Here is a 26,800-nt window from a genome sequence, read left to right on the forward strand (position 1 = left end):
CCCCAATATCACCAGCCTTCCCCACCTATAAAGAAGGCTTCCCCATTGTCCCTAAAACACAGTCTGGCCATGTGAATTCTGCACTAATTTTCATATCATTTCACCACTGTTAATCTCTAGATCACAAAGTGATCAGTGCCATAATAGATGTGAAAATAGTGTGTAATGGAGACATATTGGTGATGTTCCCCACTCAAATGTCTGTTGTCTGTTGGACAACAGACATGGAAGGAAATATATTATTTACTAGGCAAAGAATAGATGATGGCCATTTTAGAAAGAGGAATGATTGTATGAAAAGGAATAAAATTGGTATTTTGTAGGAGAAAAGTTAAGAAATATTGACTAGATTTAGGTTTTGGAGGGTCTTGTGTGATTTACCAAGCCTGGATTATATTCAGAACATTAGAATTTAAAAAGCATTTGAAAAGAAGAAAGAAAATATACACAATTGTATTTTGGAAAGAGAATTCTGGAAGCAATGTGGAGAATAGATCCAATCAAATTAAGACTAAAGACTTAACTTAGTTTAGAAGTAACTAAAATGCATTCCTTCCCCAGAGAGAAATGATGAGTGATTGAATTAAGGCAATGGCTATGAAAGCAGAGACAGGATGGGTCCCAGAAATGTCATCTAGCCTAGTGGCCAACAAGATGGGGAAGGTAATGGAGGGTGAAGAATTCAGAATGATTCCCTAGCCATTACCTTGAAAAATTGTGTAGATGATACTACTTCTCACAGAGATAGGGACTTGAGGAACCAAAAGTTTTCTTTGGGTAGAGTGGTTAAAAAAAAAAAAAGTCATAGTCAAAGTAAACGTTGGGTTGTCAAATAATAAAAATAATAATGTAAGCTAACAAGCACTACTCAATCTTTATGTCATTTTTTCCTCACAAAAAACCTCTGCGAGGTTATTACTATTCTTATTACTCCATGTTACAAGTAAAGGAATTTAAAGAAACTAAGTAATCTTTCCAAGGATAAATTAAATTCCTTTTACATGCCCAGTAGACTGTTGGATATGCATGGTTGAGCACAGAAGAGAGGGCTCACCTGCACACGTAAGTGTAGAACTTGTTAACTTTGTAGCCCAGGTGGCTCAGCGGTTTAGTGCTGTCTTCCGCCCAGGGCGTGATCCTGGAGTCCTGGGATCGAGTCCCACATCGGGCTTCCTGTGTGGAGCCTGCTTCTCCCTCTGCCTGTGTCTCTGCCTCTCTCTGTGTGTCTCTCATGAATAAATAAATAAAAAAATATTTAATAAATAAATAAAATCTTTAAAAAAAAAAAAAAAAACTTTGTATCTGATGTCATGAGAGTAGACCCATCACCCCAGTCATCATGTGTGGAGTGAGAAGAGAATATCAACGGCAAATCTCTGTGGTAGACAGATTGCCCAGGAACAGAGGAACCAAAACATGGAAAGTCAAGAAGTGTAGGTAGAAAATATTATCCAAAAGGATGAAATGCTTTAAAGTTTCAAATTTGCATATTGGGCAGGCAATGCCATGTCTTCAGATTTGGTGTCCAGTAGGTCAGCAGCGATATGAAGTAGAGAAAGTGTAGGGGATGTTTCAGTGCTGAAATCAGATAACAGTGTGTGTGAACATTATCAGGAGGAGCAAGTGAAGACAGACAGAAAGCCAAACTTAATTTTTAAAGATGCCTCACTGTGAATGCAGAGATTAGTAAGATCTGGGGAGTAGGTTGATATATTGCATCATGGTGGTTTTAAGATGGGTAAAATTTGGGGAGAAAGTGTCAGAAATAGGCTTAAAAAAGGGACAACTGCTTGAATGATGTTCTTTGGGAGAAGGAATTTTAGCAAAAGGAACTAATGAGCCTGAAACAAAAGCAAGAGTTCCTTTTCTACTAAGCAAAAGGAAAGTTCTCTGCTCTCAAGACACACATCTTCCATTCAGGCTTTCTAAACAAAATAGAGGGATGTATGAGTGAAGTTGTTTATTTTTGTTTTAATACTATGTATTTTGAGTATTTTCAAGAATTTGAAATTCCTCTTCCCGACAATAGTCTTCAGCTAATGATTGTTTCAAGACCAGAGTCTTTCCTTTTTGTGTATCATTGACTTTCATTTTTATATCTCTTTTACTTGTGGCATAGCTGTGGAATACATAATCCATTCAATCCTCTAGCAGACATGTTCTCTTTCTTCTTTCAAAATACATTCTTCTATTGGAAGCTTAATAGCAATTCCAGGTAAGGGAAGAAGTACCTGAAAGGGATGGGGATATGCATTAGAAAGTTTTGACTGTCCCTGTTGCCTTTGAATTCTAGATACATCTACTTTTCACTTCCATGATTGTCTCTGTGCCTCCAACTACATTTCTAATCCTTGGCTGCCTTAGTCTCCTCAGACTGCCGTAACAACCATAACTGGGTAGTTTAAACAACAGAAACTTTTTTTCTCACAGTTCTGGAGGCTAGAAATCCAGGATTAGGGTTCCACTGTGGTCCAGGTCTGGTGAGAGCTCTCTTCCTTGCAAACAGATGCCTTCTCTTTATGTCTTCTCATGGTAGAGACCTATTTCTTCCTCTTCTTATATATCTGCAGTCCTATTGGATTAGAGCTATACCCTTAAGATCTCATTTAATCTTAATGATTTCCTAAAGACTCTTTTTCCGGATATAGCCAAATTAGGGGCTAGGGCTTCAACATATGGATTGGATAGGGTGATGACATCAGTCTTTAGCATTGGTATTTATTACAGTTAATACCATTCACTAAATGACCAACCTGACCTTCTAGCATGATCATAGTTGATCATTTAAGAGCTCATAAACAGCACATTTGCCACACCTGGGTCAATATTTAGTAAAGGAAACCTAATAAGGAATTCACAGTCTTCTCATTGGCTGCAGTTCTGAAGCAGCACAAAGGGGCTTAACAGGACCTGTGGATAGGGAGAGGAATCCTGACCCTTGGGCTTGGAACTTATCACCATATGAAAAGGAAGTACCAATGCCATCTCTAAAAAGATGAGGGGCCAGTCCAAGGCTTGAATTTAAAGTAGTAAGAGGTGGTGAAATCTTGTTTTGCCTTCTAAGTAGTCTGCTGGGATAGGTATGCCTTATGTCCTAATTCAAGCAGTTTTTCTATGCATTAGGCCAGCATTTGCTTTGGGCTACGGGTGCGGGGGGGCCAGTCTCACACCAACTTAACCCCAACCTCTCATTTTCCTACCCTACTCACATACCAGCCACTCACAGCCGCTTTTTTTCTAAAGTAATTGAAATGTTTCACAAACCTAGTGTTTAAGTTCCCTCTTCTCTCTCTAAGTTGCCTAGGATTTCTCTTCTATTTGGGGAACATCTTCTAATCATCCTTCACTTATGAGACATTCTCTATCCACCACAACACAACCAAGAGAAATCTCTTCCTCAGACGTTTTACCACAGCACTTGGAGTATTCCTCTATGACGGCACTTACAATATCATATCAAAGGTATTTATTCTATTTATTGAATATGAAATTGCTGAAGGCAAAAATCATATCTCACCCTTTCTTCTATTCACAGGCTTTATTACCATGCCTGGTTTATGGTAGATCCTTGATAAATGTGTGTTGAGAAAATCCTTACATAAAAGAATTTCTTCAGTCTTAGAATTCCTAAAAGCATGTGTAGTGTATACCTTACATTGTGTTTCTTTTTTCATTGGATCAAGGATTTCAACAAAGAGTTATTTGATATTATGTATGTTCCAAGCATCATACTAGGTCTGTGGATAAAATCATAAGGAGCAAAGTGGAGTCTGGAGTCAGGAGGACTGAGCACACCGTGGGCTCATCCAATAGCTCATGACTTTGGACAAGATACTTTATCCCTGTAAGCTCCAGTTTCATTATATATAAAATGGTGAGGATCATAGTGCTTTCCTACACAATGTGCTATGAGAGTTAAATATGACAAATCAATTTAAAATGTTTAGTACTCTTGTGACATAAAGTCAGTGAAAGATATTCTTCTTTTTCTTCTTTCCCTTCTTCTTGTCATTGTTACTCAAAGAATGATCACGAGTCTCATGTATCCCATCCTGAGTAAGTACACAGGAGTTGACATTTTTTCACATGCATAGATATTACATGTTTGACAAGATTGTATACTCCTTGGAGGCAGGGATTCTGTAAAAACAGACCTCTTTGTGAAGAGCAATTTTTTCCTCCATGATAACACCGTAGTATCATTGTTAAACTCAGGGAAAATATTTAATTGTTTGATGTGTGCATTAAAGTATGCAATGAAAAAAGAATCAAGGTTGATTCTTATCCATTGGGTGAACAACAGTAAGTACAACAATAAGAATATGCTTTGAGGGAATGGTTGCCATGAATCAGGCACAGTGCTCTACGTAAATTATATTGTTTTCTCCTCCCAGCAAACACTTGATATAAATATGCTTTATCACTGTAGAAACTGTTTTAGAAATCTTAAATAACCTGCCCAGTCACTTCCTCATTTACCCATAATTCCCCAGGATAATGAGTCCCAGTTTTTAAAAGAGTTAACAATGCCCTGGCGCTTTATATTTGGTTTTGTGATATCCTGTCTCTTCCCAGCCCCACTTGTATCTTTCTGTTCATCCCTAAACTATAAAGCAATATGTGACACATCACATATTTGTCTCTTAGAAATACACTTAGAATATTTTTGTTTTGAGGCTTTTCTTTAAAAAAATGTGGAGCACTAAAGAAGGATAGAAATCTTCTGAGAAATGGGGAAATCATCATGGGAAATAAGCAAGGATAACATCGCACATGTTGTATTTGGGGAGCATCAAATATATACTGGTGCAGTCTGTGCCATATTTGGTCTCCAGCATGGGCCAAAAGAGCAAGTGTACACAATGGATGTGACAAGCAGCCTCATAGTTTAGCTCAGTTTATGTTATCTTAAAATAGTTCATAGTCTTTGTGGTGACTGTTATATATTTAGATTTGGAAAGTTTTTGTGTGTTGCATTTTTGTTATGAAATATGTATATATTCTCAAGTGAATGGTCATTGGGTATGGTCACCTTGTGTCCTGATTTAGCAAATGCCCTTCATTTTCATTTTTAAATAAAGTGTTGTTGTTCATAATTACAATAAAATAACCAAGCATGGGTTTGGAAGACTCCCATTTTATTCCTCCTGCTGGTAACATGCTCACATCTGCTGATTTGTGAAGTTGTATGTAGTGAACATAAATCACACTTTAACATTTGTTTAAACCTGAAAGATGACCAGAGATAGTTGATCTTTTTCCCCCAACTCTTATGGGTCAATGTATCTAATAACACCCTTTCAAGGGAAGCATGTTGTGTATTCTCTGATAAGGTGAAGTGCTCTTGAACACTATGGATAAGAGCAGCAGATTTCTTCCAGTCTTGGATATAAGTGGAAAAGTAGTCAACACTGTTGCCCTTCCTTCTGAGACATTTGGTAAACCTGCTATTATGCAAGGGCCCATGCAGTGACCTAAGAATGCACAAGCCTGCCAGACTCTCAGACTACTGGCCTGTAGTGTGCCGGATAGTCAAAATATGACAGTCATTAAAGTGTGCATCCTAGAGGCACCTGGTTGGCTCAGTGGGTTAAGCATCTGCCTTCAGCTCAGGTCATGATCCAGGGGCCTGGATTCAAGTCCCAAGTTGCTGGGCTCCCTGCTCAGTGGGGAATTTGCTTCTGCCTCTCCCTTTGCCTTTCCCCCTGCTCATGTTCTCTCTCTCTTTCAAATAAGTAAAGAAAATATTTTAAAAAGCAAAGTGTGCATCCTAGAACAATGGTCTCCTCAGATCTCTTTATGTGATCATTGCTCTGGTGTTAGGAGAGAGTCAGAACTGCTGAGTAGAGGTCTCTAGTATTACTTACAACCAAAATAGACCTGTTCTCTCAGATAATGCTTCTCATTGTTAGTAATCCATTGATTATTGTGCCCATTGGTAAGAGAGATTGGTGTTTAGATTCCATCTACATCATAAATGTCTCTGGTTATAACAACCCAGGCCTTTTCTGGACTAGAAGTGTGACCATGACAGTTTTGCAGTTGTCTTTCTCACGAGATGAAGCTCTGGGCTTCTGCTATTTATGATCATACCTCCTGAACATGAAAGGTACACTCATGTGGACTCCTAAGTGTTGAGTCATGTACTCTGAAGTCCTGGCGAGAACTTCTCCTTGTTTTAAACTTTGGGGAAAAATTACTGATGTAAACTTTGAGGAAAAATTACCTTTAGGTTGTATGCTTTGGCCTACAGAAACTAGATTGCTAGTTTTAAACAAATTCTCTTGGATTCAGTTTTCTCTATCAGATGAATCTGTGTTACATACAGATAAGAACTACATGGAAAAAATAAAGCAGTGAAGAGAGATACAAAGTTCTATGGATTTCAATTTTAGATCAAGTAGTCAGAGACAGTTTCACTGTAAAGATAATGTTGTTGTTTTTTTTTTTAAGACTTCTAGGAAATGAGGAAGATATCATGATATAGAAGAGGAAAGAACCTTCCAGACTGAAGGAAAATGAAAATACAAAGGCCTTGCAACAGAGGCATGCCTGGTGGGCTCAAAGAAGATGATATGGTAAGACATAGTGAAGGAGTAGCAGAGAAAGGAAGTCAGAAAGATAATACCAACTGCTTAGAGTGGCAACATCTGGTAGAAATATAAGATGAGTCACATAAGTGATTTTTCAAAAGATTTATTTATTTATTTTAGAGATAGAGAACATGTGAAAGAGTGGCAGGAGGGGTAGAGGGAGCCAGTCTTCAAGTAGACTCCCTGCTGAGTGAGGAACCCCACACTGGGGATCTCAGGACCCTTAAATCATGACCTAAGCTGAAACCCTGAGTCAGATGCTTACCTATTTACTGACTTCCAGTCACATAACTAATTTTAAATTTTCTAGTAGCCACATTAAAAAAGTAAAAAATGCAAAATGCAAAATTAATTTTAATATGTTATTTAATAAACATGTGAAAAATATTATCATTTTAACCTATAATAAATTCAAAACATTGATATATTTTTAAAAATTTTTGTACAAAGTGTTTTGCACAAATCTAGTGTGTATTTTCTGCTTATAGTACATCGCAATTTGGACTCTACCTCTGGAGTACTCAGTAGCAACCTGTGGAGATGGCTACTGTGCTGGACTTAGGGACTACAAAGCTATTTTAAGGACCTTTGGATTTTACTCTGAGATAGGTCCTGGAGGATTTGTAGAATGAAAAAAGAAGTATGCTTTGACTCATACATTTTGACAAGATCATTCTGACTATTGTGTTAAAAAACTGAAACATGGAAAGGGATCAAATTTGAAGACTATTGCAATATCCCACATGAAATAGGATAGTAGCTGAGGTGTTGGTCATGGAGGTTATGAGGAATGGTTGAATTCTAGATGTTTTGAAAGTGGAGCTGACATAATTTGCTGGCAGATTGATTGTCAGATATGATAGCAAAGAGTCAAACAGATAAATTGTCCCAGATATGTATGTTTTTGAAACTGTCTCTTATAACTGCAAAGTGCAACGTTGGTCAAGAATCATTGGTCTGGGGGCACCTGGGTGGCTCAGTGATTGAGCATCATCTGCCTTTGGCTTAGGGTGTAATCCTGGGGTCCTGAGATCAAGTCCCACATTGGGCTCCCTGGATGGAGCCTGCTTCTCCTTCTGTCTATATCTTTGTCTCTATGTGTCTCTCATGAATAAATAAATAAAATCTTAGAAAAAAAAAAGAATCATTGGTCTGGTGGCAACTCCTGTGTATCTTGATGTAATCCCCACTGCTTGGCTTCCCTGATGAATCTCTAAGTCTGGAAAGTTATTTATTTTGGACAGGGAGGTAGTAGGATTTGAAGCAGGGAAAGTAGGTTAGGAGATCAAAATACCTTCAAAGTTAGGCAATGATAAGATAGGTTAGAAGCAGCAAGTGCCCAAACAAAGGGGTCCCGTGATTAAACTCTGATTCAGAAAATGCCAGTGAAGGGAAGGAGGGAGGTTGCTGTGAAGTCTGTTCTGAGGGCCAATGTAAAAGGTTCTAGAAGTTTGGACTTGGGAACTCTGGTGGGACTGATCATTTCTGTTTATAGATCAGGATTCGGTTTATATGGGCATTGTCACTGTCTGAAATTCATGGAACTATACAACTATCATAGGTCATATATATGTTTCATAAGAAAGTGAAATAAAAAATAAAAATAAATTGACCATCTCTCTGAAATGTGCCACCATTCATCAGAATAGTAACATAAAACCTAAAAGGCCAATGCTTTAATTTATAGTGAAAATACAACTATATTATTTAGACTGAACAATTGCCTCAGTTGAGTTTGGCAAAATGACATAAGATGCAAAAATATAATCAGGAGGTGGCTGGGTGAAAGTGAAAACAGAAGAAATAGAGTCATTAAAATGAATTGATGGCTGGTGTTACAGAGCCTTGATAATGTAATTCACTCATTCTTACCACAGACACGGAGCTTCAGAGCTCAATGTTCTTTTCTGTAGAGACTGTTGAAAATGGTTATGTCTCACTGACCCCCTGCCTTTCACTGTTCAACCACCTACCCAGTCTGACACAACTTTTGTTATTTTCTTCTTGAAATGCTCTAATGTCCTAATAAGATCTTGGAGATAAAGCTCTTTTAAGATTCCTTTCTAGGTCCTATTCTAGAATAGTCATATTATAATTTAACTAAAAACAACTTCTAAATTTCTTGAGGGAAGCTACATTGAGATTCTCATGTAAAACCCATAGTATCTTGGTGACATGCTAGATAGGACACCTAGAGGATGTTGAAAAATCAAAGATGACCTGAAAGGTCCATGCCTTGGAAAAATATTATGTTCTTCCACTTACTGAAACAAACGTAGCAGGAGTAGGAACAGGATCAGGGAGGATGGTGATAGGTGTGTTTTGAACACGTTAAGTGAGAGATGATCTAGCCAATTGCGTTTGCTCTGTTTCTCAAAATTCCAGAAGAAAGTCTGAGATGTAAATATGTTGATTACTTTCCTCTGAAGGAGGCTACAATTGTGAGAATTGTTGAAAGCACCAAAGGAAGGAGGGGGAGGAAAGAAGAAGCCTGGATCAGGCAGGAGCTTGTGGAGTATGACTATTTATAGAAGGAAAGAAAAAAAAAAAAAGAGAGAGAGTCTGAAACTGCAGAGAAGATAAAATATCCTAGATCTAGAAAGATAGGGGGACATTTTCAGGAGAATGTGTAACCTGCATTATAAAAGTAATGCTAAATTTTACAGAATATTAAGCCTGAGATTTGGAAACTTAATTTTTCTAACTTAAACATTCAACAGAAGGGTTCCTGGGTGGCTCAGTCCTTTAAGTGTCTGCCTTCAGACCAAGTCTTGATCCTAGGGTCCTGGGAAAATGCCCCTCGTCAGGCTCCCTGTTTCTCCCTCTCCCTCTGCCCCTTCTGCTCACTCATGCTCTCTCTCACTATTTCTCTCTTTATCAAATAAATAAATAAAATCTTTTTTAAAAATGTCTTAAAGATTCAAGGGAATCTACTCAGTAAATGAATGGTCTGCAAAAGTCACACTTTGTCTCTTACTCCAAACTGGATATATCAGGAGTCAGAAGTTATCAAAAAAATAATACTTTCTCCCATTGTTTTGACTTATGTTGAATCATAATATTAATATATGCTTTATTCTTAAATACTATTATTCTTAAATACTATTATTCTTAAATACTATTAAAAGTAAGCGGGAAAGTTACAACACAGTAGGTTGTTCCTGTTGAGAGATATGAATATCCTCTGTATAAGTTTATTGAGTAGAAATATCTACATAGATATTTTTCGCTTTTTGCCTTTAATTTAGGGGGGAAAGTGTATTCATATAAGGGAAAGAAACAGTGAAAGAAAAGTCCAAAATAGTTAGAAGACAATCAAACCAGGTAGGTTAAAGAGGAAGTGTAGAGAAATTGAATGAGTATACGAGCTGAGAAAGCTTTCAGTAAGAAAACACTGTCTTCATCCTAGAGAGCAGAAAGAAGAATGAGCAGAAAACCTGAAAAGATGATGAAGTGCAAACATTAAGGAACCACTTTCAGATGGTCTGAAGATTTACAATGACATAATATGGAATATCTGATATTAAGGCCATTGGTTGACAGAGTACTTTAGTATGTTGAGACAATTTGAAAAGATCTAGAACAGCCTCAGAAGAGACTATGTAGATGTACACAGGGATTGCTGAGCAGTTTTTAAAAAGCCCATAAAAGGTTAGACTGCAAAAAATGTATACTGGAGTCTTTTTTATTTTTACAGATTTTTTTTTTAAGAATTTTTTTAAATTTTTTTTATTTATTTATGATAGTCACACAGAGAGAGAGAGAGAGAGAGGCAGAGACATAGGCAGAGGGAGAAGCAGGCTCCATGCACCGGGAGCCCGACGTGGGATTCGATCCCGGGTCTCCAGGATCGCGCCCTGGGCCAAAGGCAGGCGCTAAACCGCTGTGCCACCCAGGGATCCCCTACAGATTTTTTTTTAAAGAACAGCTTTAGGCACCTGGCTGTCTCAGTGGTTGAGCGACTGTCTTTGCTCAGGTTGTGATTCCAGAGTCCTGGGATCAAGTCCCACGTCAGGCTCCCCATAGGGAGCCTGCTTTTCCTTCTGTCTATGTCTCTGCCTCTCTCTCTCTCTCTCTCTGTCTCTTATGAATAAATAAATAAAATCCTTAATAAGAAAAATATAGAACAGCTTTAGGCTCATAGCAAAATTCAGCAGAAGATACGGAGATTCTCTGTATACCTCTTGCCCACAGTGGAGTCTTTTAACATGTTTAAATAAGTGTGTTAACGCATCCCTCAACAGCTATTAGTAGATAATATTTTATAAATAAAAGGAAATAAGGAATATAAAGGACAGGCAATAGAATTTCTAAGTTGAATTCCTCAGAAAACTCAGGGTTCAAGTCTTGAAAGTAGTCAGATTTGGTTTGCTTTTGTTTTGCTTTGTGTTTGATAATGACTAAAAGATACTAGTGGGTTGATGAAATGAGATGCTAAAAAAATTCATTGGAATTTGGGACATTAAGTAACTGAGAGTCCAGGACTTTGGAAAAGTTGTTGATATACCTTTTTTAAGTCATTGAAAATAAACACACAGAAGAGGAATGTATCTGTGCGCTATGTGCTTCAAGGAAGTCAAGGTATTGTTCAGGGATGAGTGTTGAAAACAGAAACAAAGATTAAAGAAGGTTGTGGAGCAAGAATCCAAAGAGTGACAGAAGGCAACTAAACAAGACAACTTGCAGGGAAGCAAGAAGAATACCACTTATTTCTTGCATTCAGGATTCTGGAGGTAGCATGTCTACCACAACTAGAAAAGAATTAAAGAAAAACGTGTCAACAACTGTAATGGCTGAAGCTGAATTTAGAGAATTTCTGTTGCCATCTCATTAGATATTTTTCTGGATTATTTATTCGTAGGTTTCAAAGGTGAGTTTTAATAAATTTTTACATTTGCATTCAATTCAGATGGAAAAGCCATATGTTGATAAACTTACTGACACACAATCTGCTTATCATTGTTTCCCTTCAAACCCCAAATTGCATATAAACAGAAAAACTAATCAACTGAAGCAGAAACAGTATCAATTAGGCTGGTGCCTGGGAACTGAAAAAAGAGCAAACAAAATTAATTCCAATCAGTTTGGTAATAAAAAAATCAAAAATATGTAATAACTCAAGATGACTATGCCAGAAAGTTGTTGTGATTTGGCTAAGTATTTTTACATGAACGTTTATAATCCTTCAAAACAGTATTCGTATATGTATCTTATCATCATTTTAAAATTATGCTTAGAATCACTGTTACAATAGTTAAGACTATATGAAAGAGGAAATTGAAATTTTCAAACACACCTCCATGTCTCTTTTGTGGCTACAATCACATATTGCAGATATTTCAAAATAATAATGATAAACATATATTGAACATTTATTTTGTACTTTATACATTTTTTAAAAATCATCATACTAGTCATTCAAAGCATGATGGACTTCATTATTATTGAACGACCTGCAAGTCTTTAAGAGGATTCCAGTGAGAGAGGGTTCTCCAAATGACCTTCACAAGTGCCCTATGGGAAAAGAGTAGGTTTCAAAGCCTAGCAAGCCAAGAGAGGACCAACTCTTAACAACCTGGATGGAACCAGTCGAGTAAGATTCAGGAGGCTTACATACCACCTAAGAAGTGGCAGAGAAGAAAGAGCACAGATTTTATAGGAAAAACAAGAAGATAATGACCATGCCCCCTCCTGCTTGCTTGCCAACCTTGTAAGAGGGTTAAGCTACAGAGTGGACAAGAGTTGAGTGGGGCGGGAAGTTTGGATTACCTAGGATTGAACAGATTAATTACTGAATTGGTGTTTTTCACTAGAATTCATTATTTGAATGTCTAGAAAAGTTACTGCAATTTTTCTTCAGTTGAATTCCATGAATATAGAGGTTCCAACTGAGTGGGCTTTCCAAGGCATTAAAAAAAAGGACGCAGCTGTTTTCTGATTTTAACCTATGTGTTTTAATTCAATCTAACAATTATATCTACATAACTCTGGTTGCTTAGCATAGCATTCAAGGCCTATAGAAAGTGGGACTTGCTTGCCTTCTCTGCTTCATGCATTCCCCAAACTATTCTTCTCTCCTATATTTAAAGTATATGTGCAACCCCTAGATGCCAGGCAATTTTATGAGTCTGTTCTATGTTTGGGGTTGATGAATGAAAATTTCCATACCTTGTTACTAAAATACAATTTTCAAAAAAAATTGCATTATTGTCATGCAAATATAAAATGAACCAGAGGGAAAAAAATACATATATATAGACCACTGGGCCTGTACACACACACACACACACACACACACACACACACAGTATTTAGTTAGGAAGCTGAAATAAATTTGCATATATTTAAGTCTAGTTAATATCCCATATCCCATAAGGTTATAAAATGCAATGTTTAGTATTTTCATTTGTGCTAGATAGAAATCAACTCTATCTTTCCTGGGAAAAAATTCATTTTCATTCCTATGAATGAATCATTTGTACAATTCTTAGTTTTCTAAAGTTAAACCCTATCCCTTCAACACTGAAAATAGAGGAAGTCAACCAAAGGTACACAGCTCTGACCCAGTAAATATTACTCAGCACTCCCCTGAAAAGATAACCAACAATTTCTTTTGCTTTATTTCCATGTCTTGGACGATTTTTGTGATACCATTACTTTCCTGGTAAACTCACTCATCTGTCAAGACTCAGCCCAATGGCCACCTCCTCTATGAAAATGTTTCAACCGCCTCCAGGAAAACTCTTGGTCTCAATTTACCCTGATTCCTCTGTCACCAACATCTTTCTATAGATCGAGACGGTAGTTATTTTGTATGTCTTTTCTCTCTTGTTAGTAACCAAGAGTATTCTTGGCATGTGAAACCATAGTCAAGTTGCTGTGTAATTAGATCTGAAGTCTGGCTTCATCGTTTAGTAGCCATATAAGCTCAGTCCAGTTATTTAACCACTCAGAGTTTAATTGATCTCATCCTTTAAATAAGAATGATGTCTAATAAACACAAAGTTTTATCATGAGGGGTAAATGAAACAAACTATATAAAAATTTATTTTGATGCTGTCTCTCCATAAATAGTAGCAATATTGATAAAGATATCAAGAACATAGGAAATGATAGAAGGAAGTGGAAGTGAAATTTTCATATACATGTTTAAACTCGAGTTTTGAGAACATCTCAGAATGTGTATTTTATGTGTGACTTGATATATTTCACTGGACCATCCTTAAATTTGAGTCAAAAATGTCAGTTTCAAGTCCCACTAAAAGTAGATGGTAAAAAAAGGTACAAATCATTTACTTATTCAAAGTCTATTAATCATAGTAATTCACAAAACAATTTAAGCTTTTAAAAAAATTTAGATTCCAAAGAATTTTCTAAATGCTTTTTTCCCATGTCCTTTTCATTTATAAACTACACAAAATTAATTTCCTGCAACTGTATAATTTGCAGGACCTCCTACTCACATATTAACATTTTCAAAAGAAAATGAAAAACTCATAAATTATCTCTAGGAAAACATGACTTAATTAGTGAGAAATTTTTATTTTAATTATGGCATTAAAGAACACAATTCTAGGCACAAAGAAGAAGTTAGAGACCCTCTCTGTGGTTCCTGCAGGGTACTTACACTCACCTGAGTGGGTCCCAAGAAGGGAAATACAGCACTATTGGATCTAGAGAACCTACTCTAGATTTTCTTCCAAACCATCGGCTTTCTCATTTTAGAGGGAGAATAAAGAAAAAAAGTGACTGTATTCTAACAAACAGACAAAATGGGAGTCTGAAATATGACAACAAATCACCCGCATTCTTCATGGCGGTTTATCTTCAACCCAGCAGAATAACTGCTACCAAAGCAAGTAGAAAACTGACAAAGAGGTGCACCACCTCCACACGCTAGTTCAATTCTAAAAAAGTTTTTTCTAAGTTGGATTTTTGTAAATTGAGTCATCCTTTAAAAGCATTAGAAGGACTAAGGATTTAAAGGAATCCATAGTTGAGCCTGTTTTTATAATACAAACATTCAGTGGCTTTTTCCTTTCTTTTATTAACTTATATTTTCATAGAACAGAATCAGAAGTTGGCTTATTTGTTAGGTTATTTGTTCTGAATATTCTACATTCTCCTACTAGAGCTGGAATGCCAGTATATAACCATGAATTATATTATCATGAATAATAAATACATCTCACACATTGAGTGCCTGCTTTGTGTGAGGCAATGTACCAAGTGCTTTGCATGGATTATCTCATTTGACCTATAATGAGGTGTATCTTTATTTATCTTGATTATAGAAAAGCAAGTATATGTCCAAACGAAATTATGTACTCTGGATCAGAAATAGTTTAGTGACAAAGCTAAGTTCTTTGACCCTACCATCCAAAGTAGGTGGTAGAGTCCAAAGCTCTACCATCCAGCTGTCTTTATCTTAAAGAGCCTGATAAAGTAGTGACTTTGATTTGTGAAAAAAACATAAATTCTTCATTAAATATCCAAGATAAAAGTCCTCATTTTCAGTGGCCCAGATGACTAAACTTAATAAATAGTTATTTATCTTACAATCTTGAGGGGAATTTTAAATGCCCTTTATTGGCAGTGTGGAAGAAGCAATGATTATTTTTCATTTTTTTGTGAAAGGATTTGGGTTGCTTTGACTCTGAATTTGTGTAAATGGAAAATGCATTTAGAAACTTGTTACCTACAACTCGTGGGGGTCAATTTTTAGCTGTAATGACATTCAAGAGAGTAAATAATGAGATGAATGTGTGCTTTCTCACATAAAACTAACAAGGCTCATAAAGAAGTCGGCTTGGTAGAATTTTGGGATGTCTCATCAAGATGGCCATAGTTCTTTTCTCATTTATCTTTCTCATCAGAAATACTGCATAATTATACATTAGCTATCCAAAGGAATAAATTAGAAATCCTAAGGGGAGCAAACTTTCTTTAAAAATAATGACTAATTAACATAATAATAATCTCAGTATTTCAATTAATAATCAAGAGATTCTGTTGAAACCCAAAGGGGTTGCAGACATGAGGTCGAATACTTGAAGTGGTGTGGGTGGGTAAATAACTTTCAGTGATTGTATTCCCAGATATTTAATTTCTCTCTTTACTAACCCTTCTATGAAATCATAAGCAGGAGCCATATGACTGTCAGCATTGATTTGACAACAGGACTAACAGAAGACAAAACAGTGAGAAATTGCCAGAGATGGATTGTAGTTATTGGAGGGATCACTTTGTTGTCTTGGAAAATCAGTGAAGCTTAAATCTTAATAGATCCAAATTTTAGTTGTCTTTTTAAAGTTTAAAGGTGAAAAAGACTCACTTTAGTGCCCTAAGCCTATAGGCTATAACCTCTGACATTTTTAAACTTTGCCAAAAAAAAAGAAAAAGAAAAAAAAAACTAATAAGAGGATCCATTAATAAATGGAAAAATTCATAAAATGATAAATTTTAAAGCTTGCTTTAAAAAGTGATTAACAGTATTAGTATGTGACTGAGTCTATCACATGTGGTGATCAAAGCATTTTAAACCTTGGAGGATTAACATATTAAAATAAGAGCTAATCTAGCTGTTTTAATTGCCTTGTCAATTATCCAATTATTTAAACTGGCTAATTTATAAATCAGATTTAGAATTAAACCTTTCTTTCAGAGTTGAACCACGGATCTAAGATTAGCAGCTAAAATCAAGCAGTTCTATTTGGCTGATCTTGTAAATGTAGAACCTTCCAAATCACAAACTGCTTTTGTTGTTTAATTATTCTACAGGTAAAAGGACTGTGGATGTGTGACTGTGTGAGGAACCATTCTACTTCTCATTTCTCCAAGAGATGAAGCCTAAACAGTTCCACATCCTTTTTGTCATCCTAATTTACTCATTGACAATAAGTACATTTTCCGTCTTCTTGCTAAATGTAATTCTCAAGCCTTAGAAACCAGCTCTTTTTTTCATGCCACTAAAGGCCATGTCACTTAGAAACCAATCATTAAGAGCAGAGTGGAGGCTGCTCCCACCCACCAAGATTGATGAATCACCGTGAAGATGGCTTGACTGTAATCCATTATCTCCAACATAGCCCATAACATAACAAAAGGAAAAAGGAAAAACTAATGTCCTTTCCATGGATAAAATCTCTCTAGCTGCACCATCTTCTTTTTTTTTTTTTTCTACTTTACACTTTCAAAAAGAAAAGTAAAACTGGAGTGGCATTCTATTCCAAAGCAATGCTAATGTATCTACAATCAAGAAAGAAGAAAAAAAGAAACAAGATTTTTTTGTATTATAATTACAACCGGTGCATGTTGGGATTCTCAAGTTGGAATGTGCATTGTGGAATAATAAAATAAAACGTATTTCCTTTCATCATCACCATCAAAGTACATACAGCTAAGAAACTTGCCATTAGATAAAAGATTAGCAGCGAGACTGATTTTACTGTTTACATGATTAAGTGCCCTTGTGTGGTCTAATGTATGTTGGGAGATGCCTCAATCTCTGAAGGTCAGGCACTGAGAATACAAAGTAACAGTGAGGAAGAAGATAAAAGCTTGCCTGTGGCAAAAACATTTCATAGGAAAAGAAACATCTGGTAGTGACTTTCATATTTATGGGACTAGAAGCTGTCCCCAAGTACCTTGAGAAAACTCGTAGACTCATGCAGTTATTAAAATGAAGAATGTCTTCAAATCTTTACTGGGAATATATTCTCCACATAACACAAAACAATTGTCAGTTAATTTTTACATAACTTAGAAGCTATATGTTATTGATCAGAAATAACAACAAAAATATGACAGTGTGTTGGTATCCAACTGCTTCTGCAAAAAAAAATCACAAATTCAGGGGCACAAAACAATACAAATCTATTCTATTACAGTTCTGGGTGCAGAGTCTAAAATCAGCGTGTCATTTGGGCTGTGTTCCTTTTGGAGTTATCAGAGGCAATTCTGTCTCCTTTCCTTTTTCGACTTTTAGAGGCTACTTGCATTTCTTGGACCACGGACCTTTCTTTGCATAACTCCAAGTCCTTCCTTCTGCCATCACATCTTCTGCCCCTCATTCACCCTCTTGTCTTTTTTTTATTATTATTATTCTTTTTTCTTATAAGACCATTATTGGTCTTATATAGACGTGGATAGCATAGTTGATTAAGCATCCAACTCTTGGTTTTGGCCCAGGTTGGTCATGTCAGGGTCCTGATCAGGGTCATGAGATTGAGCCCCACCTCAGGCTCTGGGCTCAGCACGGAGTCTGCTTAAGACTCTCTCTCACCCTCTGCACTTCCCCATGTGTGCATGTTCTCTCTCTTGCTCTCAAATAAATAAAGGAATCCTTAAAAAATAAAACCATTATCATTAGATTTGCCTCCTCTTTTGCTCCCAGATAACCCCAAATAATCTGAAAATTTCTGATTTAATCACATATACAAAGTCTCCTTGGACATATGAGGTAACATATTCACAGGTTACAGGAATTAGGACCTAGTCATCTGGTGGGAGTGTGAAGCAACATTCAGCCTACTATAGGATGTCCTCTGGCATCCAAATATTCATGTCCATCCCAAATGCAAAATACATTTGCCCCATCCCTGGGTCCCCCAAAGTGTCAAACCATTACAGCATCAACTCAAGCCCCAAATCTCATTAAGTGTCATCTGTTGAAAAATCCCAAACCTCACCATTTAATTTATCTAAATTAGGTATGAGTGAGTCTGAGTTTAATACATCCTGGGTAAAAAATTTCTCTCCATACGCAAACTTATAAAACTTAAAAAACAAGTTATCTGCTCCTAAATCACAATGGTGTCAAGCATAGGTTAACAGTTACAGGCATTCTCACCCAAAAAGAGATAAAATGTAAGGTAAAAGGAATCCTTGGTCCCAAACTTTCAAAATCCAACTGGGCAAACTCTGTTAGGTTTGAAGACCCAGGAATAGTCTTCTCTAGCAACTGAGTCTTGTTTCTATTCTATTTTCTTCCTATAGAATCTTGGAAGTCTAAAAACCTCCTTTCATTTCATCTTCTCTCTGTCCTTTTCAATCCAAACTGACAGTGTTTCTGCTGGTATAACATTCTAAACAAACCGAAGGTCTTCTGTGTATATTCAAGGATTCACTCCATTAGATAAGAAACTCCTCACTGTGGACCCTTCCCTGATAATCCTCTCTCTATTCCCTGCCTCTGCTGGGATGACTGACGGGTCCATGAGTGACATGCCTAATCTCCTCAAAGAGCTCTCTGTGTGGCTGGATACTTTGACCTTTTGATCCATTGGAGACACTGTCAAGAGATTATGCAGCCAAACACTTGACTTCATCTCTAGAGTATGCTTTCCTTACAATGAATCCTCTAATGTTAGCATCTTTTACCATGTGGATAGGCTGAGAATTTCTCAAATCAAGTTTGGGTTTCTTTCTGGGTAAGAGGTCTTTCAATTTATCTCTTTCCTCTTGCATTTTACTATAAGCAGCAGGAAGAAATGAAGTCTTGCCTTCAATATTTGCTTGGAAATCATCTCAGCCAAATATCCAAGTCAATCTTCCACAAATTTTGCTTCTAACACAAGTGTAGGACATAATTCTGGTAAGTTTTCTGCCACTATGTAACAAGAATCACCTCCCCCCCCCCGCCCCCCGCCAAAAAAAAAAAAAAAAAAAAGAATCACCTTCCCTCTGGGACTCACTTCCTTCTGAGCGCTCAACAGAAATAATCTTCAACATTCATATATCTATATGCATTCTGCTTTTAACTATTTTAGTATTCCCTAAGATGACACAGGCTTTCTGTGTTCCTCACTTCTTTCTGAGTCCTTCCCAGCAACATCTTTAACATTGACACTTCTACCAGTAGTCTGTTTGAGGCAAAACTAGGCCTTTTCTATCATTCTCTCAAACTCCTCCAGCCTCTGCTCATATAATTCCAAAATCATTTTCACATTTTTAGGTATTTGTTAAGGAGCTCTCCACTTTTACGCACCAAAATATGTCTTAGTTTCCTATGGCAGCTGCAGCAAATTATTATGGAATAGGAAGCTTGAAATAACTCAAATTTATTCTCTCACAGTTTTGGAGGTCAGAAGCCTAACATCAAGATGTTGACAAGAATGCGTCTTTCTAGAGGCTTTATGGGAAAATTTATTCCTTGGCCTTTCCCAACTCCTAGTCTGTCTACATCCCCTAGCTAATGACCACTTACTAGACTCACTACTACCTCTTTCTCCTATAGTCACATCTCCTATTCCACATGGTCTCCCTCAAGGACCACTGTGACTATATTTAGGACCCATCCAGATAATCTAGGATAACAATCTTTGCATCTCAGAATCCTTAATCACATCCTCAAAGACATTTTTGCTGTATAAGGTAACATATTCACAGGTTCTAGAGATTAGGACATAGATATCCTGGAGCGGGCATTATTCAGCCTGCCATAAATAACCAATGCTGACTGCTAAGTGGTAAAACTATCAATGACTTATGCTTGTACATTCATTCATTTCACTCATTCATCAATTATTCATTCATCATCCTCAGTTCCTCTACATGAAAAATATCAAGCTTGATGCTGGAGATGCAGAGAGAAAAACACAATTCCCATCCTAAGGAATTTAGTGTCTTATCTGGAGAAAGACAAAAAGATAAAAAGATAAAAAATTGAAACTTAATGGATCTCTTTCCTCTTTTAAGAAAACTTTTAACTCAGACCAAAAGAAAAGGATAGGTCAAGGAAGATTCAGGGATCAGGATGACATGTGATGAAAAAGTTGAAATCAGTCAGCCAAATTATGGGGCATAAGGTGAGTTCAGGCAGAGGCAATAGCATGAGAAGGAAATCATTATCTTATCTTCAGTTACATGTTTTAATATTTCAGAGAAAACCATAAAGTTGCGATAAATGTTAACCATTTCTTTTTCCTTTTTTGATCTGTACTTTTCAATCTTTTATTTTATTTTAAAAGATTTTATTTATTTATCCATGAGAGACACAGAGAGAAGGGCAGAGACACAGGCAGAGGGGGAAGCAGGCTCCATGCAGGGAGCCCAATGTGGGGACTTGATCTCAGGACTCCAGGATCATGCCCTGAGCCGAAGGCGGCACTAAACTGCTGAGCCACCCAGGGATCCCAGTAAGAATCTTAAGTAAGAATACGTAATAGTTCCTATCACTACTCATTGATGATTAGTCTGTTTTTGGACATGAAAATAAGCAAACTATTACTGGCTAATAATTATTCAGGTTTTCTCTCTCATGTATTGAGACTAAGAAACACAGACTGAGGTTAGTTGGTGGTAGGCACTGGAGCTGAGATACTATGATGTAGTGCAATGGTATATAAGAATCACCTATAGAACTGTCTAAAAATGTAAAAACACCAATTAGCCAACAGATATTCACTGGAACAGGCCAATTTGAGAATAATAGTCAAAACTAAGGGGTTTTCCCCCACTATAGTACATGAGTGAACTCAAGAAAGGCACACCAAGATTATCTGAGGGGCCAAAGCAATCTGTCCCCTATGAACTCTCAAACTGATCCACCAGAGCTCCTTTCCAGAATGTGAATCCACGTTAAAGAGTAAGTACTAACAGTACTAATGGCAGGATCAAAATTTATCAGGATAGAACAGAAGCAGAGGAAGAAAATGATCCAGTGGGGGAAGTAGACAGAGCCATAAAATCCTGCAAAGCAAGCTGCCATATGTAAATTTCTTAAGCATTAAACACACACACACACACACACACACACACTCATGCATGGAGAAGAAAAAGTCTGTGAAGTTAGACAAGTTACTTAAACCAAGACCCTTAATGAAAGTACGGGAAAAATAACATCACACACACACAAAATGAGCAAAATGTAAGTATCAACACTTAAAATTCCTTACAAACATCTGTTGTTTACAAAAGATTTAAATGAAGACTTTGTTAAAAATAAGAATATCTGGCTCCTGTACCACGAGGTCTTGTCTATTAGTTACTGTAACAGCTGCTTCCCCTCAATATCCACATTATTTACTTTGTTATGCAAATATTCAAGTATCTCCATCTTAATATCAACAACAAACCTCTAACCATGTCTGTATTTTATGTCTGTATTTTACTAGTTTAATTCTCAGAAGATAGCATTTCTTCTACCTTTTTTCTATAAGTTCATTGCATCCCACTACATTTATGTGGACTCTTCTTATCCTCTTAAAAAATGGTTTATATCTCCAAATGTATCCTAGTCTACTTTAATGAGAAAATGTAGAAAAAGAAAGGAACCAAGGTTAAATTTCCTATAGATATAGTGAGTGAAATGTACTTTTAAACAAATTCAAAGGGGTTAACAGAGTGTATGGTAGAGGACACAGAGTGAAAAATATTATTTAATAACAGATATAAGAAAACACATCAAGAAAACTGATTAATGTGGTATAACTCTGACTATAAAAAAAGTAATAAAATGTAAATAGAACAAAGATAATTTCACTATGTGGTGTTTCAAATGGCTATGACAAATGGCCTCTCAAACTTAATTCCTAGGTGATGACTAAAAGTATACATATCATCAATTGAAAAACATTTTATTAAATTTTTGAGCTTATATTTTTGGATTACAGTTCAGCATAGTTTAGGTAGATTGGCATGAATTGTATATAAAACCACCAGTTTCAATATATTAAAACAAAGCACCAGGGAAATGGCAGGTTAATGTGTAACCAGACAAAAAATTTCATCTGTAATAGAGTCAAATGCATTTGCATCTACTCAGGGTAGATGTTAAAAACAAATGACGGTATGAGATGTTCCTTCCAACCCTTAAATTATGCACTGAGGTTGATGAGACCAAGCAGGACAAACATTCAGAGAAGTATTCAAGAACTTGATGTGTAAAATGGATTTCTTGCTGTATTTTCTGTATTATTGTATTCATTTTCATGACTATACTTAGAATTTCTTCAATTGCTATAAACAGAGGAAAACGCAGCTTTCAGAAGACTGCTTATCTCATGGTGGGTTTCTCTGTTATATTCAAAATAAATTTATAAAGTAAATATAATAATACGAAATGTATGCAAATTTGTGAGTGTAAATCTTATGCTGGCAATTTCCATTCATAGCAACTATGAACATCATCAGTCTCCTCTGCAGACCTTATCTACTGTGTTAGTAAGTTTAAATATACTAAGCATTATATTACAATCAGTACCTTTGGCTCGTGTTATGCATTTCACTTATTATGGTACTAAAATCCTTTGATTTAAAGCCCTAATATATAATCTGGTAACCTAAATAAGAATTAACACCAACACTGTTCAATTTTATCGCATCTATATTTTACTTAGTGGAGCAAAGGCAATTAGCCAGACCCTTTGATCAATATTTACAGGCAAACTTGTCCAGTTTGGCTATTACCCTGAAAATAGACATTGGAAATTTGCTTTTCATTTTTATCCTTACTTTTTTATGATTTTTAAATGGAATGTTTAGTTTACTTCATCTTTTTCTGACTTTCGATTTTATGAACTCAAAGTAGGAAGCTGTGAGTTTAGTTTAGTATTCCCTGAATTTAGAGTGAGCTACAACCAGATCAAAAAAAGATATTTTACTTTTCTCTAGTCTAGAAAACATTGATACCATCTCTATATTTGAAAAAAAAATTATAAAAATAAAATATAGATTCTTTGTACTTATTTTAACCTATACCACATAAGAGTTTTTTTCCCTCCAGATTTAAAATGAATCTTCACTCATCAGGATTCCCAATTGGGACACCTGGGTGGCTCAGTTGGTCAAGTGTCTGCATCTTGATTTCAGCTCAGGTCATGATCTCAAGTCCTGAGATTAAACCCTGCATTGGGCTCTGAGCTCAGCAGGGAGTTGGCTTGAGAGTCTCTCCGTCTCTCTCTCCCCCTCCCATGCTCTCCACACATGCCCTCTTTCTGTAAGAGAATAAATAAATAAATCTTTTTTTTAAATTCTCAAACATTTGATTAAATGTCTTTCCTTCACAAATCAAATTAACACTAGGTTTTGTCAGATGGTTTAAATGAATTGTGTCCCTCGCATATGAAAATGAACTAAATCCTCTGTGTCTGGAATCTGTCCATCATAAAGTTTGAATCTGGTACCTAACGCCTTCTGTTATCTACTGCTGTATGTCCTTCCTTTAGAACTTGAGAACTGCGACCATAAACGTGACTAGTGTAAGATAGCAGAGCAATCCTCCAAAAGAAAATTAATTTAGTTACTTTATGACATACTTATTTGGATGATTACTTATTGATAATTAGCATCTGTTTATTTTTTTAAGGGCAGTCATTTTAAGTGTCAATACATACTTGGCTAATAGAAAGAAGTTAAAACAAAACTCTTTCTTTCAAATTCTCAAAGTCATATCTGATAACACGAGAGAAAGCAGATCTGACTTGTTCCAATCATGTTTTTTATCAAAAAAAAATTTTCCTGACAAAGATGAACTTGGCTCATCATAGAAAGAAGATTCTCTGGAGACTGTTGCTAAACTCACTTTGTTTGAAAAAGTAAATTTCAAGACATGATAGTTCAAAGGGTAAGTTTTTCATTTGTAGACTAATTATAGAACATTCATACACTATTTGTGCTTATTATTTAATTTCTAATTTATTTTAAAGAATAAGAATTATGCTTATAATTTTTACTTTGCCTAAATATACCAGTATATCCATGAATAGTGACAGAATTAAGACAATTTGGTATTCTTTTTTTAAATCTTTTTAAAAAAAATTTTTGAGAGAAAGGAGCAGAGGGACAGAGGAAGAGGGAGACAGGCAGACTCCTTGCTGAGTGGGAAGCTGGACACAGGGCTCCATCCCAAGACCTTGAAATCATGACCTGAGCCGAAATCAAGAGTTGGATGCACAACTGACGGAGCCACCCATTAACAATTTGATATTCTTAATGATTCTCTGTTGAAACCTGCACACTGGGTCAAAGGGTGTGACAAATGCGAGGCTCCTACAAGTTCTGTGCATAGGGATTCTCCTCTTTGGAATCCAGGCATCTGAGCAAGCAGCCTCTCCCCAGATTAAGTCCTCAAAATTTTTTTCTCAACAAGTAGTCAAGTAGTCAAGTAAAACAGTGCTAAATGGAGAGTTTCTTTTCTTTAGGTAAACCTAGGAGATCTGAGTGTTCCTGGAACCCCCATGGGGATGTCATGGGCTGTCAATCCCTCGAATCTGAGTAGTTCCTATTAAAGATTCTATGGGAGTCAGTCATATTTTTACAATCACTGTTAAATGATGTCTCAACTTTGTCTCCAGCTACTCTTAGGGAAGGAAAAAGGACTTCTCTACTTCCAGGATATTTCAGTCTGGCTTTGGTGGAAGCAGAGTTCAAAGAGCCCATGATTTGAGGTCCAGGTGTAAGGGTATAATTTTCCATGTGAGAATCCTCAAAGCACTTTCTTTTTTTTTAAAGATTTTATTTATTTATTTGAGAGAGAGAGAGAGAGAGAATGAGCAGGAGCTGTGAGGAGGGATAGAGGGAGAGGGAGAAGCAGACCCTCTGCTGAGCAAGGAATCTGATGCAGGGCCCCGAATTCATGACCTGAGCCAAAGGCAGATGTTTGACTCACTAAGCCACCCTGATGTGCTTCAAAGTACTTTCTTGATTGTATGGGTGCAATCAAAGAGAGAGAGAGAGAGAGAGAGAGAGAGGAGGAGGAGGAGGATCAGAGGCACCTGTATCTCCCAATATGCTTCTACCTTTGGCTACACACCTAGTTATAACATCTGAGGACCAAACCCTGGTTTCAAATTTTCAGATGGCATCTGTCTGCTTAGCATCCTCACCTGCTACAATCTTCTTTTGTTCCTTACGTTTTCCTTCTGAGTGATTTGTCTTCTTAATATTCTCACTTCCGCCCGACAAGATTCAACAATTAGCTCAGTCTTCCTCATCTGCACACACTGGCTTGTGTGAAGTGTGTTATAAACCTGCAGATCACCTTGATGTCTTTCATCATTCTATCCTTGTCAAGAGTCAGTACCCCGTTCTTTAGTAACTTTGCCCTAACTCTGGGAAGTATCGAATGACAGAAGGCCCTCTGCACTCTTGCTGGCTAGTATTGCCTACATTGGGAAGAACAAAGGATTTTTTTTTTAGTTCCTTCAATTTGGTCTACAGAAAACACATTAATTCTAAAGAATGAGTGGGAGTGTTGGTGATAGAGATGAAGCTGAAGAGAAAGAAGATGAGATCCTGCACACAGGGGATGCAGATGAGCCACTCATGGAAAACCTGTTCTCTCCATGTTTCTACTGTATGTTTCATTGGTCTGTACCACCAACAACTTTCTTTCTCCAATCTTTAAAGATCCCATCCAAGCTCTTTTCACTGATTTTGCTTGTGCAGTTATAAAAACTCAAAAATTTTGAATAAGGCTGATGACAGATCTCAATTGTTTGCAAAAATTCTTTGCTGCTGCTTTGTGAGTCACCAATGCTAAAGATTTCATGTTGTCTTACCTCCTGCACCAAAAATCCTTCCTTGAATGATCCCTTACAAAGAGCAGTCCCCAAATAATAGTCATGCTTAGGCTGGTACCTCCATGGAGAGGGTCAGTCTTGTCCTGGCAAGAAAGGGCAGAGGGAGGCAGATGAGGCTCTGGTTGACCTATGCCAGTGCTCAGGACTCCTGACTCCTGATAAAGGTGGATCCAGGTCCACACTGACTCACATACAACACTGTCCGACCTCTAGAAGTCCCCATGGGTGTCTCTATATAGATTTATTGAAAAGCGTATTTCCTTTATATGTATTTTAATATTTATTAATTCAACTTAAGTTTCTTCCTCTTTTAATAGAGGTTTTTAAACCACTTAAACTTATTCTTCTAATTGTTATTTAGATGTCAATCTTCTATAATTCTATTTTATGCTCTTGTTTTACTATTTCTTTCTTAATAGCATAATTAATCATTTTATAATGTATTACAAGTTTTGAAATACAAGAATAGTCTTTTTCCTACACATCTTTGAAAGAAGAGAATTTGACCACTTTTATAGTTTCTCTCTTACCTTCTGACACTTCCCATGTACCTTTATTTTGAAGATAGAGTCCATTAATTTTCACTTTTTTTCCCTTTATGTCCTATTTGATCCAGCAGTTATACAAGGTAAGGTTTTCTAGTCCTAGCTCTCCTTTTTGGGTTCTGTATTCTAATTTATTTTT

At 36.5% G+C, this 26,800-nt stretch overlaps 1 long non-coding RNA gene across 1 annotated transcript in view; it reads right to left on the reverse strand.

Annotated features, from left to right (window-relative positions):
- Nucleotides 1-1,964: 1,964 nt before the first annotated feature.
- LOC144318578 (uncharacterized) overlaps nucleotides 1,965-26,800 on the reverse strand; it is a 38,262-nt gene continuing 13,426 nt past the window's right edge. The window contains exons 2-3 of the long non-coding RNA XR_013384626.1: nucleotides 26,096-26,199; nucleotides 1,965-2,231 (exon numbers count right to left, since the gene is read on the reverse strand). This is a non-coding gene — a long non-coding RNA (uncharacterized LOC144318578). The remainder of the gene's footprint in view (nucleotides 2,232-26,095; nucleotides 26,200-26,800) is intronic.

The sequence above is a fragment of the Canis aureus genome, chromosome 8 (assembly GCF_053574225.1).
Source record: "Canis aureus isolate CA01 chromosome 8, VMU_Caureus_v.1.0, whole genome shotgun sequence".
Classification (NCBI taxonomy): Eukaryota; Metazoa; Chordata; class Mammalia; order Carnivora; family Canidae; genus Canis; species Canis aureus.